Consider the following 19,558-nt stretch of genomic DNA (forward strand, 5'->3'; position numbering starts at 1 on the left):
GTTGAGTTTTATGTTTAGGTCAGCTTTTCTTCTAAACTATTAAAGCTATTGTTTTAAAACTTGCAACATTTGTTCACCATTAATAGCTGACTCTGTACAGCAAGAAACATAACTACATCCTGCTTTTTGCAAGAATTATGGTGCCTTTTGGACTTAAAAAAATCAGTTTTCTTGATAAAGTTTTGTTTTTGGGGTCGGGTTTTTCCCAAAAACTTTTTAAAAAGCAAAGAAATTTTTAATTCTACATTCCCTTTTTGCAAAAAATTATGGCCCCTTTTTGGGACTTAGAAAAACAGGGGGTAGGGGACAGTATTTCTGTTAAAAAGGGGGGACAAAAAAATCAATGGGTTGCCCCTGCTTTTGTTTTGAAAATATTTTCTGAAATTGGTTTTAACTGACTTGCAGGGTTTTTACGGGAAAAAAATATTTAAAAATTGAAAATTTTTTAAAAAAAAATCCCAGATATTTTTAAGAGCGGGAAGGGAAAAAACGGTTTTTTAATTGAAACAAAAGAAAATTTTTATAAAGTTTTTTGTTCGACATTGTTAAAAGTTTTAATGTTTTTTGGGGTTTCTTTAAAAAAATTTTATTTTGTTAAGCCAAAAATGGGTTTGGTTTTAAAATTTTTATAGAAAAAATTTTTTGTTCTTTGACACAACAAAAAACCCCAACAAAAAGAAAATCCCCCACAAATAATAGTAAATTTTTTAATTTCAGTGAAGGGTCAAAAAAGAAAAAGGATAAAAAAGAAGGGAAAAACGAAATTTACAAAAAAATGGAGAAAATTAAAAAAAAACAGCTTGGTAAAAACGATGGAGGAATTAATCGTGGGGCCCGCACTCAATGCCCCCAATTGGGAAAATCTTTTTGATGGGCTAAAACAAGAAAAGGAAAACAAAAGGGGGGAAGAAAGCCTAAAGGGTTTTTGTTATTGGGGGAAAAAATTTTTTTCTCATATACCATTTTCCCCCGATGTCATAAAAATTTTCAAAAACAGTATAGAAAAATTTTGCCCCAAATTGAAAGTGAAAAAACATTTCAGGATTAGGGGATTTGCAAAAGGAAAATTTTTTTTTAAAAAAAAAATGTCGGAGATGTTGTTTTTTTTTCCCAAATAAAATTTTAAAAAACATTTTCATAAAAAAATTTTAATTGCTCTTTATATTGGGGTTTTTTGACCTCATGTGGGTCTTTTAAACCCTCCCCACAATCGGGGGTAGGGGTTTTAAAGAACGTAAAAAAAATTTTCATAAATTTTATTTGCAAAGAAAAAAAATTTTGCAGTAAAAACAAACCCAAATTATATTTAACAATTTTGGTTTTTTTTAAAACCTTAAAAAGACGTTTAAGAGCAAAACCTTGGGGGAAGAAAGCAAAAAGGGGGCCCCTTTTACGGGAAAGGGGTCCTTAAAAAACGGGTCCCCCAATTTAACCAGCTGTTTGGGGTTTCATTTTATGGCGGGCGCCGTGAAAAACCAACTTTAGTGCGTTTGCGGACCGCCAGGGATCCGGGGCCCAAACCCTGCACACTGCGCAGCCCGGGTTCGGGACCCCTTGCTTTTTTCTTTTTTAAAAGCCTAGGAAATTTAAGAGAAACCGTTAGAAAATAGCATGGCCCTTTGGCCCAGACTCCCAAGGGGAGGGGGGGGGCTGGTCTGGGATCCATGTTGGGGGGAAAATTTCCCCTTTTTTTGGTTTTCTCATGGCGGGGGGCCAAAATTAAACATTTTTTTTAAAATCTGCTTGTTTTTTCCCCAAATAAGATAAAAAACTTAATAAATGCCCCCCTTGTAGGTAAATTTATTTTTTTTTGGGAAACAACGTTTGGGGATTCCATTTTGAAAAAATTTAAAACCATTTAAAAAAAATTTGGGCTCCCCAAATGATGTTTGAAAAAAGCATTGAATTTAAAAAGGGACCTTTAACCCGGCAAGAGAATCAAGTTGAGCAGAAAATTTGGGTTTTTTAAAATCCCAATGTTAAAACAAGAAAACTTTTAAAAACCCTGAGGTTAAGTTTAAAAATTTTTTCTTGTGTTTTAAATGGCCGGAAAATTTTTTTTTGTTTATTGACTGCATTTTTAAAAAACTTTTTCCTAATTTAAATTTTTTTTTACTTTTTCGTTTTCTTTTTAAAATACCCCCCTTTCTTATTGTTTCACGGGGAACATTGTTAATTTTTTGCCCCCCATCCCCAATTTTTTTCAGCGACTTTATATGCGGGTTTCCCCCCAGTCGGGAAAATTCTTTATTTGCCCCTTAAAACACTCTTTTATAATGTAAAAACATTTTCCTTTTTGTGTTTTTAATTGGCCTTTTTTTTTTTAAAACAATTTTTTCCGCCAAAAACAACTTCACGCGCGAAAAGGGAAACGGAACTCTGTTGGGTAAAAACTTGCGTGGGGGTGTCTAAAAAGTCCCCAAAAAAAAGGGTCTAAAAAACGTTTTTGGGACCCCGTTTTCACAGCGCTTGTCGCGAAAAGCCCGGGGGTGTTATTCGATTTATTTGTTATAGAAAAATTTGGCCGCCAACATAAAATGGGGGTCGTTTTAAAAAGGGGGGGACCCCGTTTAATTCGGGGGGGTTGAAAAAAGGCATCGGGACTGTACTTTTAAATTGTAAAAATTTAAACCAAAATTGTTTTTAAAAATTTTGGGGTCGGGTGAGACAAAAAACCCCAACCCAAAAAAAAATAAACTTAATTGTAAAAAAAAAAAGATGGCCCTTTGATAGTGAAAATGTACTTCTTCAACTTTTGCCCGGGGAAGTTTTTTTAAAAGACGAAAAATAAAAATTTTCAGTTGTTTTGCCGAAAAAAAATTTTTCTGAGTAAACATTTGGGGGTTTTATTTTTTTATTTTAAAACATGTATTGTATAAAACATTAAACAAAGGTAAATTATCTTTGTTTTGGTTTTACTGCCGACACATGAAGGGGCTTTTTAAAAAGGTAAAAGAAACCCCCCAAGCTGTTTTTTTTTCACGGCCAGGATAAAGCCCGACTCCCCAGATCCCCAGAATCAAAGGGAGTATAGGGAGAAAAAAAAAAATGGGAGACCATTTTTCCAACTCCCAAGCTAATTTACTTTTTCATTTAAAAACCCACAAAATTTTTTTTAAAGGCCGTCTTTTTTTCTTAGGGGTTTAAAGGCTTAGGGTTTTAAACTGAAGCCGATACCGCACCCTGAAAAATTTTTAATTTCCATTTTCAAAGATGTTTTGGGTTTAAATGCTTGTCGAAAGTAAATAAGAACATAAAAATTTTTTTTTGTCATATAAAAAAAATTAGGCAAATACAAAACCAAAAAAGAAGAATCAATTTTAATAGGGGAACAGAAAGGGAAAAACGCAAGGGAAAAAAAAAAAAAAAATCAAAAAAAACCTCATGAGAATTCAAAACTAAACCCAAAATGTATGCTTTTTTTTCCTTGTTTTGCTTTAACCCCGGGCCCGGAGCTTTTTTGGGCCTTTATCCCATAGGGGGACCCTTAAAATTAAACAAATTTTGATTTTTTTTGGGCCCAAGTAATGAAAAAGGGCAGAGGGGGTTTTTTATTTAAACATTTAATCATGAATGAAAAACTTTCCTCGTTTTTTGGCGGGGAAAATCAAAATTTAAATTGGGGTTTAAAAAATTTTTAAAACCCGGTCATTTGGTTAAACCCAAAAATGAAATATTTTTTTTTGGATATTTTTTTTATTAAGATGAAAACCCAACCTTTTGTTTTTTTTTTAAAGATTAAGTTGGCACAAAAATTTTTTAGGGGGAAAACTAAAAAAAACCCCAAAGGAATTTTATCAAAAATCCCCACAAGGTTTTTGTAAAAAAGGGGACCCCTGTATATAATTTTTGCATTTTCTTTATAAAAATATACATAAAACTTTTTGTTTTCTTATGGGATAAAAAAAGGGGAAATCCGGACTTTTTTTTTGGACATTTATTTTTAAATTTAAATTTTTAAAAACACCCAGGTACTTTTTCCCCTTAACCATTAAACTTTCCCACCATTTCGCAACTGGGGGAAAAGCAAAAATTCAACCCCCCAAAAAAAAAATTTTTGGGCCCAAAAACATTTTTAACATCAGAAAAGTGCGGGGGAAAACCCAAGCAAAGATAAAAATCTTTTAATTGTTTTTATGGGCCTTTCTTATTATACTTTGTATCTGTATTTGTTAGAGGGTTTTTGGGGAAAAGGGTTGTATTAAAAGGGAAATTGGATTTTTCAAAATGGTAAAAAGGTAATGTAGAAAAAAAACCAATGTGAAAAAGTTAGGGGTTTTTGTCTAACATTCAAAAAAAGGGTTTTCTTTTTTTAAACCTTCTTTTTTTCCCATTTTGCTTTTTGTCAAAAAATTTTGGGTGTGTCAAAAAAGTTTAATTTAAAAAATTGCTTTCATTTTCTGAAAATTGGGTATCCAAAAAAGGTTTTTTTTAAGAAAAAATTTGAATTATGGTTTAAAAAATTCTTGACGGGAAACCCGGGGTCCTTTTGTACAAAGTTGGCCCCAAGTGACTGGGACATAGACGGTAACAGTTTAATTTTTTAAGCCCCAAAACCAAAAAAAATTTAAATAAGGAAAACCCATTAAATTTGGGTTGTAAAAGCCCCTTTAAATTCATACTGGTATGAAAGAAAGGGTTTCCCTGGTAACTTAACCCAAAATCAGTATTTAAAGGGGACGGGCCCCTTTTCCCATAAAAAACCTGCCAGTGCTGAACTCCTTTTTTTCCACTTACAAGTTTTTTAAGGGGGTTTCAGGGGACACTTTTTTAAAGGTTATATTAAACTCAAATCTTAAAAAAAGGTTTTGAAACTTTTTTTTTTTTATCCCCCCCACTTTGGGGGGGGGGATTTTGTTTTTCCCCCTTGTTTTGTCCGTCTTCCGAGAATGTTTTTGTCGCCCCCCAACCCCCAAAAAGAAATTTTTACATAGCCCCAAAAATTTTTAACAGGAAGGGTTGGTTTAGCATGTTATTTGTGCCCCGGGTTTTTCCTCCGGATTCATTATTAAAAGAAAGAAGTTAGGGCCCCCGGGATTTTTGAAAAAATTTGGGTTTCTTTTTTGGGTGTTTTGTCGAAACCCTGCCCAAAATTTAAATAAATGGGATTTTCCCAAAAAATTTTACGGGGAATGTTGGTCCCATGTGTTTTGTGAAACCGGGGTTTTTCCCGGGGTCCGGATTCTCCATTGGGTGTAGGTTTTAGGGCCCCCCAAAACATGTAAAAAATTGGTCAAAAAATGTTGTGCCGAATAGCCCCAAAAGTTTTTGGTTCGAGTCCCAAAGTTTACGGGAAAATTTTGGGTTTCGGGAAATGTGGGGTTGTGCACCTGGGTTTCCCGCATCAGGTTCATTCAGTCTTGTAGGAGTTTTTACCCCCGGATTAGTAAAAAATTTGGGGTCTTTTTAAAAGGGTTTTTTTCGTCCCTAGCCCAAAAGAAATTTGACCAAAGGGGCACCAAAGTTTACGGGGGGGAAAGGGGTTGGGCCCGGAAGTGCATTTGGGGGCCCCTGGGGTTTTTGGGGCCCGGGTTTCTTTTCGTCGGGGTTGGGAGTTAGGGCCCGGGACAAAAGTTAAAAATTTGTCTTTTTAAAAGTTGTTTAATTTTTGTGTTGCGCTTTAGCCCCCAAAAAAAAAATTTGACCTAGATTTCCCCCAAATTTTTTACGGGAATTTGGGGTTCAGCATGTGCAAGCGGGAAAACCGGGGGGTTTCGCTTTGGGAAATTCTTTCCGGTTTTTGTAGGATTTAGGCCCCCCTTCCCGGGGAAAAAATTTTTTCTTTTTAAATTTCATTAGTGGGGGCATCGTGCCCCCTTGGACACATTTCTAGTTCTACTGAGAATAAAATTTTAAAACCTTTTTCATTTTTGAAAATGTTTTTTTAAGACCCTATGAAAAAGGTGAAATAAAATTTGATCACAGGTTCAAAACAAAAAAAGAAAATTGGTCATTACAGGAAAAAAACCCTTTTTTATCCCATTCCCCTATTTCAATAATTTTGAAACGGGCCTTACGCTTGGGGGAAACCCTCACTTTTAATTCAAATTTTTTTACTGGGGGGCATTCAAAACTTTTTAAATTAAAAGGGGGGCCCTTAAAAACATTTTTTATATAAGTTTGGGCTTCAAAAATTTTGATAGGGTCCCTTTGTAGCCATGGGAAAAATTAATTTTTTTTTTTCAATTCGCTTAGAGATTTTTAAAAGGGAAATTTGGGTTTATATACTTCAAATTTTAAAGAAAAAAGAAAGAAAAACCTTTTTGAAGATTTTTTTTAAAAATAAAATTTCAAAACATGTTTAACATCCCCTTTTAAAAACCCACTGAAAACGGGTTTTAAATGGCGTGTTTTATTTTTTAGGTCGTGAAAAAAAAGATGACCTTTTTTAATTTTTTTTGGGTCCCACACTTTTTCTAAAATTTTTGATAATTTTTTTTTACAAAAATTCTATAGAGTTTTTTTAAATTTTCCATGGCTTTATTTTGTTTTTCCCCTCAAATTTTAAAAAAAATTCAACCCTTTTACATTGTTTTTAAAATTAAATTTATTAAATTAAAAAAAACTTTTTGATTTAAAAAAATTTATTTTTGGGGCCGGGTACTATGAGCATTACTTTGGTGAGCCCTTTTAACGGGGTGAAAAAGCTTGCCCGGTAAAAAAAAAACACATTTGTCTAACATGCACCACCCTACAGTTCCTGTTTTTATGAAAATTCTGTTTTAAAGCTACTCACTCAGAGGGGAATGAAAAAATTCCCTAAAATGCCTCTTTAACATATTTTTTATTTTAATACCCTTTTGTAAAACATAAACATTTTTTAGGGCCCTCAAAACATATACTTTAAAATTTTCCACAAAATGAATACATTTTTACTAAGCCCTTTCATGTACATGTAAAATTTAAAAAATTAATGTCTTCATTTTTACATAAACTTTAAGTAATGTCCTTAATGAATGCATTTTTTCCCAAATGCCCTTATAAACATATACTTTAGTTAAAGTCCTCTTTTAAAATAATTAAGTAATTTTCCCCATTAACATTTTTCTTTAGTATTACCCCTCAAAAGAATATGCTTTAGAAATGCAACATGTTCTGTACTTTAGTTTTTCCCCTCATTTATTATGTTTTAGTAATGTCCATACTTTATTTTTTTAGTAATGCCCTTATTTCAAAAATTATATTTTATTAATGCCCAAATTTACATAAAACTTTATAATGCCCCTTTTTCTAAATAATTATACTTTAGAAAGGGTTCCCTCATACATATACTTTGAAATGGCCTTATTCTCCAAATTTTTGTTTTAGAAATGTCCTCTTTAAAATTTTACTTTTTTTAATGTCCTTATTCTCAAAATTTTATATTTTTAGTAATGCCCTTTCAAACATATATTTTAGTAATGCCCCTTATTCTAAAAAATTATGTTTTTGTAATGTTCTCATACTTTATACTTTAGTAATGTCCTTATTCCAAAATTTAAATTTTTTTAAAAAAATTTTCCCAAACATAAACTTTATAATGCCTTTTATTCTCATAATTATGCTTTAGTAATTTTCCCCCTTTCATAACTTTAGAAAATGCCCCTTATTTTTCTTTAAATTAAATTTTAGTAATGTCCTCATACAAATATTTTAAAGTAATGTCCTTTTTTCTCAAAATTTAAAAATTTTTTAGTAATGTCCTCATCATAAACTTTAGAAATGTCCTTTTCTTTAAATTTTTTACTTTAGTAATGTTCTAATTAAAAAAAAATTTTTTTAAAATTTAATGGCCCAAAATCCCTATGCTTTGGGTTGTTTCTTTTAAAAAACCCACTTTTTTCAGAATTTGTCCTCAAAAACCCAAAAATTTTTAAAATTAAGGGCCCCCCTATACCAAAACCTTTTAGTAATGCCCCAAAATACACATATTTTTACCAAATGTCCCAGTACAAAAAATTTTGGAAATTTGCCTGATATACATATCCCCCCCCATTTAATGCCCTTTTCTTATAAATACATTTTAAAGGAAATGTGATGTTTTCATTTTCCAAGAGTCAACAAATCAAAAATAGAAAAATTTAAAAGATTTGTTTTTTGGTAAATTTTTTTTTCCCATTGCTGAAAGTTCAAATTTTTTTTTGGGGCCCCCCAAAATTTTTAAATTCAAGCCCTTTAAAGAAATTTGATAAACCAGTCCACAAAATTTTCCCTTTTCATCTTTTAACAAACTCCAAAAGGGTTTAAATCGTTTGACTTTAAAACGGGAAAAAGGGGACTTCGGATTTTTTAAAAATTTAAAAAAAAAAAAAAAAACAATTAAAATTTTGGTGATTTTGTTTGGGAATTTTTTAAAGAGAGAAAAACAAAAAAAAAACATAGGGGTGTTGTGACTTAAAATGACACTTTTTTTGACATTGATTTTGTATGTTTAAAAAAATTGTGATAAAACGAATTTTGAAAAAATTTGTCCTCCTCTATTTGGGGTTACTAAAAAAATTTTTATGAATCAAAAATTTTCCTTTTCCCCTGCATTCACATTAAAATTTTTCAAAAATTTCTTTAAAATATTTATCTTATGAAAAAAAATTGAAAGGAAGGGAAATATTTTTAAAATTTCCTCAACCCTTAATTTAGCTAAGCCCAAAAGTTTTCCCCTTTTTGCAAAATTTTTTGTTGGGGGGGGGTTTTGGGGGGTTAAAAAAAGGATTTTGTTAAATGATTTTTTTGCAAACAGTAAAAAGGGGGCCCTTCAATTTTTAACTGAAAAAATTGGGGAAATTTTCACATTTTTTAAAACTCGGGAAAGGGCCATTTCCCTTTCACTGAATTTTTTTTAAAAGGGAACCAAAAAAAAACCCGCATGAAAAAAAGGGACAATGTTCGATATTGGGCATGGGTTTTTTTTTTGTACTTTGTGAATATATGCCCTAAAATGTAAATTTTTTCCCTCACACACCCTGTAATTTAGTTTCCCACATGTAAAAAAGGAGGGAAGCATGGTAAAGATAAACCCAATTTTAAAAAACATTTTTTTTTAAAAAACGTGTATCATATATATAGAAAAAAAAAAAAGTTTATCTTTTTAAAAAGAGTTTAAAACCCCAAATGATGAGTAAAAAAAGGTAGAATTGTAATCAGTTTAAACTTAAAACCCAGCCATTTTTTTTGGTTTCATTGTATTACAATTGAAAAAAAAGGAAGGTCTATGTTTTTTTAAACCCAAGGAAAATTTAATTTTTGGGGGACAATGTGCAAATTTAAAAGTTTTTTTGGGGAAGGGAAAAAAACAATGTATAGGCCCAAAAAAAAACAAAAAAAATTGCGTTTTGATGTAAGGGGGTTTAAAAGGGAGTTTACTTTCTTAAATATGGGAAAAAAACTAACAAAATGTTTTAAATTAAATTTTTAAAAATAGGGGTGAACTTTCCCGGGTTTTGATTGAGGTGGGGTCCCAAAGCTAGAAAGGGACCAAAACTTTTTTGCTGGCATTTTAAAAACTGTATATTTTTATGGTTTTTGAAAATTTATAGCAGCATAGTTTCAAACAATTCATTTGGGGCAAATTCAAACATCACCAGCAAATCATTTAAAAATTAAAAAAACCCAAAATTAATTTTTGAAACCCTCCATTTTTGTCTTCATTTAGTAGATGACTTAAAAAAACCCCAAGAGCCAAATTTTTGTACATTATGAAAAACGGGCCAGCTTTAATGTTGAAAATTTTCTCTTTTAATGTGAAAGTTTTAAGGCTCCCAAAGGGTTTTTGCTACATGGGGTCAGGGGGGGTTGAAAAATGCCCGGGAAAAAAAGGGTTGAAAAAAACTAAGATCACCGGGGAAACAAAAACCCTAGGGTATTTAAATTTACAGAACTTTCTTTTCCAAATTTAATCCCTTAAATTTTAAGGAAAATTGCAAAATCTATATTGTGAAGGGGACTGCCCCAAAAAACCTTGAAAAAAATGAAATTTTTTAAAGGGCTATTTTTTTTTCAGTTGAAAAAAGGGTATTTAAAATCAATTTTTAGATTTCTGTTAACTTGGGGAGTCCCCCTTCCTTTAAAATTTTAAAAAGCCCCAAACTGAGAAATTGCACTTTTGTTTTAAACAATTCCCTTAAACCTGTTAAAAAGGTTAAACCATTTTATATTGAAAAGTAAGTTGTAGTTAAAATTTTAGGTATTTTCACAAGGGGAAAATGATTTTTTCCCCTAATTGAGCCGCCCCATGAAACCCCCAAACATATTTGCTTTTTTGGCGACCAAGCACGGATCCAGCCCACCGCGCACCCGGGTTTCGGTTTCCCTCCCTGTTCGCTTTCAAACCCCAAATTTGCTTTTTAGAAAAAACTGTTATCCATTGAAAGGCAAAAAAGGCGGGGGACCTGTCGGCTCGAAAATTAGAGACAATAAAAAGAGGGAAAGGGAATCGGAAGAAAAATTTTGGGAGGGAAAGGTTTCAAAAGATTAAACCCCCAATCAGGCCACAATTAAATTTTTGTTTGTTTCTCAAACATAAGGTGCCCCCGGGTTTCTAGAAAAAGGGTTTTGTGTGAAAAAGTTCCCCATTCCAAGTTCAAAAATTTCAGTGCCAAGTTTAAAATTTGGTTACGCTGATGGAAAATATAAAAAGGAAAAAAAAAAATTTTTTTTTTTTACAAAATTACGTCTTTGGGGTTTTCAAAGCAAAGTGATTTTTAAAATTTAAAGGTTTATTGAAAAAGAAATTTTTAAAATTTGACCTCATTCCCAAAATTTAAATTGCTTTATTTTGGGAATTCATTTTTAAGCTAATACATGTGTTTTCTTTTTTTTGGGGGTTTTTCCTTAAAAAAAAGAGAACGGGAAAATATTTTGGTTAAAAGCCATTGTATCAGTTGTTTGGTTATTAGCAAAATTGCTAAAACCCAAAAATTTAATTTTTTGACGCTTGTTTTCCCGATAGGTCAGTTAATTTTTTTACGATATTGTTTTTTGTTTTGAACTTCCTACCTTCAATTTTTAAAAAGCTTGGTATTCCCTTTTACAGTAATGTAAATTTTTAAATTCTATAAAAGTTCAATTTTTTACCATTTTTTATTGAACCCTTATATAAATGTTTTTATGATAAAGGGACTTTTGGGAAGTTTTTTTATATAAAAGTGGGGATAAAAAATGTGGGATTCATAATGATTTTTTTTTTAAAAATTTTTCAATTCAAATTTTTTGTAATTTCTGGTTTAAAGGGTTTTCTTTGTTTAAAAATTTTAAAAAAAAAAAGGCAAAAAAAAAGAATTTTTGTTTTCAGGAGGACCCGTTTTAAAAAAGGGTCGGGACTAGGGCCCCTAAGGAAAAAGGGAAGGGCTGAGGTTAAAGGGAAAAAAAAGATGGAGACATGGATAAAACCCCCGGGCATGATGGAAAAGGGCTTGTTTTCTTCAAATTCCAAAAGGGTCGGAAAAAAACTAGGAAATAAAGCACTTTCACTCTTTTTTTATGGGTTCATTTTAAAAAAACCTTTTTAATTTCCCCCCTGTAAAAAAATTTAAAAAAAATTTTTTTTCCTGAATTTTTTTTAGTAATTTTAAAATTTTTACCGGGTTTAAAACAATACATCAGAAATTTTGCTGATAATAGAAGTTTTTTTAAAATTTTTCATTTTCCCCCGGTTTTTACCTTCATTCATAGAAAAAATTTTTTTAACAAATTTTTCCCGAACCCAAAATTGTAGTTATGAAAAAGTAGTTTTGTACTTTTCCCTTTACAAAAATTTATCAAAAAGAAAAAGTTTTTTCGTCCCGGACCAAAATTTATCAATGTTTTTAAATCAAAAAACCCTAGACTTCAATGCAAAATTCCTTTTTTTTGAAATTTTAAATATTTTAAAAAAAACAAAAGTAATTTGCATAGATTGGGGGTGGAACTTTGGGATGAAAGTTTTAATTTTGCAGCTGTAGAAAAAAAATTTTCTTTTTGATTTTGGGTTTTAAAAAAAAAAGCCATGGCAAATTTTAATATTTGCAATTCTTTAGTCAATAGTTTTTACGTTTTGGAAATTTTAATATGGGGAAACCCAGGCTTTTTCCTTGGTTTGTTTATTTCATTTTTGGGGGGTTTTTTCACTTTTATTTTAGGGTCAAAAGACTTTTTTCAGGGGGAGCCCATTTAAAAAAGGTTTGGGTGGTTTTGACCAAAAGCAGGGAACAATTTTTTTTGGAAAAATCTCTACTTTTTGAAACTACTTGTTTATAAACACCAAAAATTGGGGGCAGTGCATCCTTTGGGATGGGACCTCTATCAAGTTTTTTTTTTCCCAAAAGGTTTAGCTGGGCCTTTTTTTTTGGGGCCAAAAAAAGTTTCAAAAAGTAAAACCTTTCCCAAAAGACTTTTTTTTATTGAACCATTTTTTATGGTCTTCAAAACTTGCCCCGTAGGGAAAAATTATAAGGCCTTTTTTCCCGTGTTTTTTTCAAATAGGCAAAAAAAGGCCCCTTATTAAGGGCTTTTTTTCATGAAAACCTTTTAAAGGTTTCCTTTTGTCAAACTTTGGGCCGTGGCATCATTATAAAGGGCCTCCCCCAAAAGTTTTCAAAATTTTTGGGCACTTTTGGGGGCCCAAAAAGGGGGCTGCCAAGCAAAAAACAGAAAACCCTTTTAAAAACCTTTTTTTAAAAAAATGCTTAAAAAAATCATCACCAAAAATTGGGGGGCAGAAACAAGTTTGAAAGGAAAAAAAGGGACTCCTTTGATGGGGCAATCCGGGCCCCTTTTGGGGCCCCAAGTTTGTTTCTGAAAAATTTGCATTGCTTCTTCCCTCAAAGTCCCCTCATTGGGTTCTACACTGGACCTTTCCCCCTTTATCACCAAACAGCCCGACCAAATTTTTTAAAAAATATGCAAAAATTTAAAGGTTTTCAAAAAAAAAGTTTTCACTGGAGTTATGCCGTTAATTGGGCAACTTGTTTATCAGTTTTCCCTTTTTAAACTCTAGTTTAAAAAATTTTTTTTGTTAGTTTGATTTCTATGGGTTTGTTACCTGTGTTCAATTTCCATGTTCCAAAGGGGAATTTTTTAATTTTTTTTTATTGAAAACCCCTTTTTTTTTTAGGGTTTCTACCCCTTAAGGTTTTTTTCCTGTATTCCCTTTTTTGCTTTTTTTTTTTTTGGCCAAATGATGGGGTTTTTATTAAAAGGGAAAATGAAGGGAAGGATAGGGGTTTTTTGGGAAAGGTTTGCATTGCACAACCGAGGCCAAATTCTCCAGTCAGCTGACTAACAAATTTCCCAGACCTACGAAACCAACCCAAAAAGGGAAAAACAAAATTTTAATTTTTTGTTGTTTGGGGTTTTTTTTTGTCCTTTAAAAAAAACTGCTTTTTTAAGTTGATTTTGCCCAAAAATTTTCCCAAATTTACCCCCATTACATGTTCTTGCAAACGGCCCGAACCCGGAAAAATGGGAAAATTCGTTAGAAGCTGCACGGAAAAAAGAAAATTTATCTAAGGGGGCAATACAGCACATTCTCCGTAATTCTTAAATTTCTCATGGGTTTCTGCGGGAGCTTGTCATAATTCCGAGCAAAAATTTTGTCTGTTAATATTATTATAATAGTGGGTTTTTTTCCTAGTTGTTTTTTGCTCCTTTTGTTTTTTGGGGAAAAAAAAAAAAAGTTAAAATTTTCCCTCCCTTGATTGGCGTTTTGGTTTGGGGTTTCCCCGGGTTTGTTTTAGGGTTAGGTTTTAAAATTTTTTCCTAAAAATAAACAAAGCTATTGCTTTAAAAAATTGCCCAAAAACTTGTTCCAAAATTTAATAGCTGACTCTTTTCGGGAAGAAATAACTTTCCCTCCTGCTTTTTGCAAGAAAATGGCCCCTTTTTAACTTAGAAAATCTTGCTTAAGTTTTTTGGGTTTTGGGGCAATTTTTTCCTAAGCTATCAAAGCTATTTTTGAAAAATTGGAACCCCTTTTTTTTTCCCCTCAGAACTGACTCGTACAAAAAGAAACATAAAATCCATCCTGCTTTTTTTAAGAATTATGGCCCCTTTTTTAAATTAAAAAAAAATCAGATTTCTTGGTTAAGTTTTTTTTGTTTAAATCAAGGGTTTTTTTCCCTTTTTAAAAAATTCCCAAAACTATTGCTTTAAAAAATTGGAAACCCCTTGCACCATCAGAAGCTGCCTCTGAAAAGCAAAAACATAATCCCATCCCGCCTTTTTTCAAGGAAAATTTTGGCCCCCTTTTGGACTTAAAAAAAAAGGGGGGTTTTTGGTTAAGTTTTATGTTTAAAATAACTTTTTTTCCCTTTAAAGGCCCAAAGGAAAAGCTTTTAAAAACGGAGCAGTTAAACGCCATTAAAAGGCTGGGCTCTAAAAAAAACAAGAACCCTAAAACCCAAATTGCTTTTTTCAAGAATTTTTTTGGCCCTTTTTGGTCTTAGAAAAACGGTTGGAAATTTAAAAAAACCAAAAAAAACAGTGAGCGTCTGCACCCGGGAAGGCGGTGCTTTGGTTACAATTGGTTTCTCAAAAGAAAATTTTTATTTTCCTTTAAATTTTTTTATTATACCCCCCGATTTCAAAAATTTAAAATTGGGGGGGGGTTTAAATTGGGGTTAAAAAAAATGTTTTATCCCTCCGGGGATTAGTTATTCGTCCATCTTTCACTTCTTTCCCTTTTTTGGGAGGGGAACCCGGTTTATTTACATCTTTAGAATCTTTTTTATGGGAGTTTTTACCTTTACCCCGCAAATTTTTTTAAAAAAAGGACGGTTTTAATTTTAATTCGGGGGACTACCATTTTTAATTTTAAGGTTTTTGTTCCCTTGAAAATTTACTGACTTTATAGCGAACGTGCAGACCTGATCAGGGCCCGCACAACAGAGGTTTGGGTCTTGGGTGCAAAATTTTTAAAAAAAAGGCAACCAGCAGGGTAAAAAGGTTTGGGAAAATTTTTTATGTGTAAATTTTGGTTTTGTTTTTTTCAGTTGAGTAAGAAATAAATTTAAAGCAAACCCAGAAAGTTTTGTAGAGGGAAGGGAAAATTGTTTTCAGTGAATTTTGAGGTTAGTGTGAAATGATATTTTTAAGTTAAAAATTGGTCAAAAGATTTTTTGGGGTTTTAAAATTTTACAGCAATTGGGTTCAATTTAAATTTTCAATTTAGAAGGGTACTGTTTTTGTCGTTTTTTTTTAAAACTTTGTTTTGAATTTTTATTTTTTAAAGAGGCTGGTTACTTGGAAAAAGGTTGGGGAGGTTCCAAAAAAAAAGGTTGTAGGGCCAAAAAAAATAGGGGAAAACCCTTTATTTTTCCCTTTGGGAAAAAAGATTTTCTTTTTTAAAATTTTTATAAAAACTTTTTCAGGGGTGTTTGGGCCCATGAAAAAAACCAGGTCAAATTTTTAAAAGGGGGTTTATCTAAGCTCAAAAACAAAGGTTTCCCCAGTTAAAAAATAGAATAACCTTTTTCACTCCCCCCGTTTCTGATCTTGGGTTTTTTAAAAAGGGAAAAATGTGTTTTACAAATTTTTATATCCGGGCTAATATGAAAAATTTTTGTGTTTAAAAAATCTTTTTAAAAAGAAAAAAAGGAAAGAAAAAGAAGTCAATAAAGTCAAATTTGGGAAATGCATCACGATAAGGACCTTTCAAAAACCCCCCCCCATGGGGGGGGAAGGATAAACTGATGAAAAAAATTTTGGGGGAAAAGAGGAAGATGGAAAATTGGGTTTAAAAATGCAGAGAAGAAATTTAAGGGAAATTCTGATTTATAATTTTTTTTCCCGTGTTTTGAATTTTTGTATTTTGAAATGCGCACTAAGTTCTAAAAATGATATTTTTAAAAAAAAATGTTTTTTAAAAATGGGGAATTTTAAAAAAGGGGGGCTCGAGCTTTTTTTTTGAAGGGAGAAATTTGAAAATTTTTCCCGTGTCCACCCGTTTTTTAACTGGGAAGCATTAATAATTTAGAAGTCCAGGGCAAAGGCTATAAAAATAAGTTTGGAGACCAGTTTCCCGTTTTCGGGTTTGTTCCAAATTTGGGCAAGTTTAAAAACTTTGCTCATGTTAAACCCAAACAGTGGGTTGAGAAAAAAAAATGGGCTCCAGGGTCTTTTATTTTCATCAGACCCAAAACAGTCTTTGGGCATAGATATCTTTAATTTTTTCCTTTTTGTAAAATGCACCCGGAAAAAAAAGGGGGAAAAAAGTGGGAATTATCAAAAAAGGGGGGGTCCACCCAATTTAAAATTGTTAAATTTTTTAAGGCAAAGAAAAAATGTTTTTATGTAAAGAAAAAATTTTTAAAAAAGTAATTTTTTAATTTTGTTTAAAAAAATTAAATAAAGTTAAGACTTTAATTTGTCCTTTCCCTTTTTTAGCGTTTGAAAAAATTCCCTTTTGAGATTAATTTTTAAAATAAAAGTATTGCTCCCAAAAAAATTTTTTTTAGCCCTTTAACATTACAGATTCGGGATTTTCATGGTTTCAGATGGAGTATTACAAAAATGTGGTTGTACAACTCGCAAAAAATTTATCGATGGGGAAGCCCCCCCCTGCTATGGAAAAAACCGTGAAAAAGGGCCCCATTTGTTTTTCAGGGGGCGTATGGAAAAAAGCTTTAAAAAAAAATTTCCATTTTTAGAAAAAATCAAAAGACAGGGGGGCTATTTTAAAAACTTTTCATGGGGGCCGTGCCAAAAACAACAAAGACGGAAGGGGGCTTTAAACCCCGGTGGGGGAAAATTAAGTGAAAAAATCCAGTTTCGATAGAAGGGGCTAAAAAAAACATTTTTGGGGAAGAATGCAATAAGTGATAATGAAGATGAAAAGGGGTTTATATAAAATTTTTAAAAAATTTAAAATTTTTTTATTTAAACTTATTAATTTTTAAAGGGTTTTTTTTTTGCGTTTTTGTTCCTTTTTGTTTTCAGGTTTTTTTAAATTTTTTATTTTGTTTTGGGCCCTTTCCCCACCACTGTGGGGGGGAAAATAATTTATTTAATCCTTTAGCCGTCTTTCACAAATGTGTCTGCACTCTAAGTTGAAACCCTTTCTCATGCGGGTCTTTTTACCAAACCCCGAACCCAAAATTTTTTTGCCATTTAAATTCCCAGCCAAAATTTGAAAAACTAGGGCCAAAAATTTCCCAGGCACTTCGGAATTTTTGGCCCTTGAAACAAAAATTTTTTATAAACAAAACCTGAAAGTTAATTTGGGTTTTAATTTAAAACACTGAAGTCTTTAAAGGGTTTTTATCAAAAACACCCCAAAGTCTGATTGGGGGGGTGTAGGGGTTTTTTTGCTTCCCAATATTTCTATTTCCCATTTTTTTAAAATTTCTAATTTAGATGATTTGGGGGGTTTTGGGAGAAAAGCGCTTTTTTCAAAAGCAGTTTTGTTTTTTTTTTAAGAAAAAAAATTTCATTTTTAATTTTTTTGAAAAGTTTTGGGAAATTTTTTTTCCAGTAGGGACTTTCTAGCATTGTATATTATAAAAAACAAAAGGTTTTCACTTGGGGAAAAAAGACAGAAAAAATCAATTTTTCCAGGAAACAAACCTTTTTTTGGAAATTTTAAAAATGTTTGTCAGAAAAAAAGTATTTTTTAAATACTTATTTTTGGGGAAAGCAGAAGTAAATACAAAAAAATCTTTTCAAATTTAAAAATGCATTTTAAAAAAAGTTTAAAAAATTTTTACCATGCACTTAGTTTTTTTAAAAACTCATGTTTTTAAAAATTAAAAAAAAACCGGGAAAAGAATTATTCAAATTTTCTAATTTTGTAATGTAATGTTAAGGGGAATTTTTAACCCCCCCTTTTTCAAATTTTTTTTAAAAAAACTGTGTTTTTTAAAAATTTAAAAACCCCTATTCTCGCCTTATCTTAAAATTTTAAAAAAAAAAAACCCCCCCTGGGATATCAATTTTAAAAAGGAAAGAATTTTTTTTTAATTTTTTTTTATTTTATATTTTTTTTTCATACGGGAAAATTTGTTTAATTTAAATTTATATATGGAAAACATTTTCTTTTCGTGAACACATTTTTTAAATTTGGGTTTTATTGTCATTGAAATTAGTTGGCCCAAAAATTTTTTCCCCTACTTTAAAAATTTAAAGGAAAACTTTTTTCTAGAGAAAAAATTTTTAATAAAGAAAGAAAAAAAGGGAAAAATTTACCTAAGGGAAAAATTGGATTAAACCCTTTGAAAAAAATTAAAAAAAAAAACCATTTTCCCCAAAGGGAAAAAAAAAAATTTAAAAAACTTTTCCCGGGGGTTAAAAAAATTTTTGTTTCATTGAATTGTAAAACATCAGCGTTTAAGTTTTAAAGTTTTTTATTTATTGACCCCAAAAAAGTGTCCCTTTAAAATAATTTTCCTAAAAAGTGCATCAAAATTGAGGCTGTAAAAAGGGGGACGTTTTAGGTCTATTTGTGACCTTGTCTGTTTTCCGTCTGTCATTTAGGTTTAAAAACCCCTTAAAAATTAAAATTTATGTTGGCACCCCAAAAAGTTAAAAAACAGTTAAGGGAAAATTTTGGTTTTTTTTAGTATATATCAAAAAAAAGGTAATTTTCTTTAAAAAATGTAAAAACGGGGCAAAATTTTTAAAAAAACATTTTAAAAGGCAAATTTTCCAAATTTTTCATATAAAAAATTTTTAGAAAATTAAAAATTTGGGAAAAAACAACCCTCCCTTTTCTTGTTTTTTTTACAGGCACTTACAAATAAAATTTTAAAGGGTTTCATTTTTTCCCGTGAAATTTAAAATTTTAAAAAGGGTTTCTGCTGGGTTGAACACTGTGATATGTTTTGAAAAAAAAAATAAAAAATTTTGTTTCTTTTGGAAAATTCTTTGAAAGATAAAACAGTGGGATTTAAATATTTAAAAATTGGAAAAATTTTCAGCATTTGGGAAAAAAAAATATGCACGTTTTTTAGAAGTTCCCTTTTAAATGGAGCAGCTCAGATGTGGGCTTTTGGGAACTTCCTTTTGGGGAAATTTTGGAAAAAAGGGGAGCTGAGATTTAGATAGCTTGTGTTCTTAAGAAGGGCATTAAAATTAGAGAGTGAGATTTTTGATATGCTCATGTTTTTTAAAAACAAATTTTTAAATGGAGCAGTTTAGATTTAAAATTTTTCTATTTTTCTTAAGAAGTCATTTTTAAAAAAGAGCAGTTTTAAAATATTGATATGCTCGTGTTTAAAAAAGTCATTAAAAAATTAAAAGCAAGGGTGAGAATTTTTTTTGCTCCTGTTCTTTTGAAAACAATTTAAACCCGGAGCAGTTGAGATTTTTGATTGGGGTCCGTTCTTAAAAGGCATTTTAAAATTTGAGGGTTGAGGGTTGAGAAAAGCTCATGTTCTTTAGAAGTCATTTGAATTTTGGAAACAATTTTAGATTTGATAAGCTCAGTTCTTGAAGTCATTTGAAATTTGAGCACTGGGATTTAGTTGCTCATGTTCTTTAGAATATTGAATTTGGTATTTGGATTTAGATTTTGCTATGTTTCCCTTTTCCCGTCCCTTTGAAATTTGGGAGTTTAAAACACTTGGGAATTTCCCAATTTTTTAAAAAGGCATTTTAAATTTGGCAGTTTTAG

Source organism: Mercenaria mercenaria, chromosome 3 (genome assembly GCF_021730395.1).
Source record: "Mercenaria mercenaria strain notata chromosome 3, MADL_Memer_1, whole genome shotgun sequence".
In the NCBI taxonomy this organism is placed as follows: domain Eukaryota; kingdom Metazoa; phylum Mollusca; class Bivalvia; order Venerida; family Veneridae; genus Mercenaria; species Mercenaria mercenaria.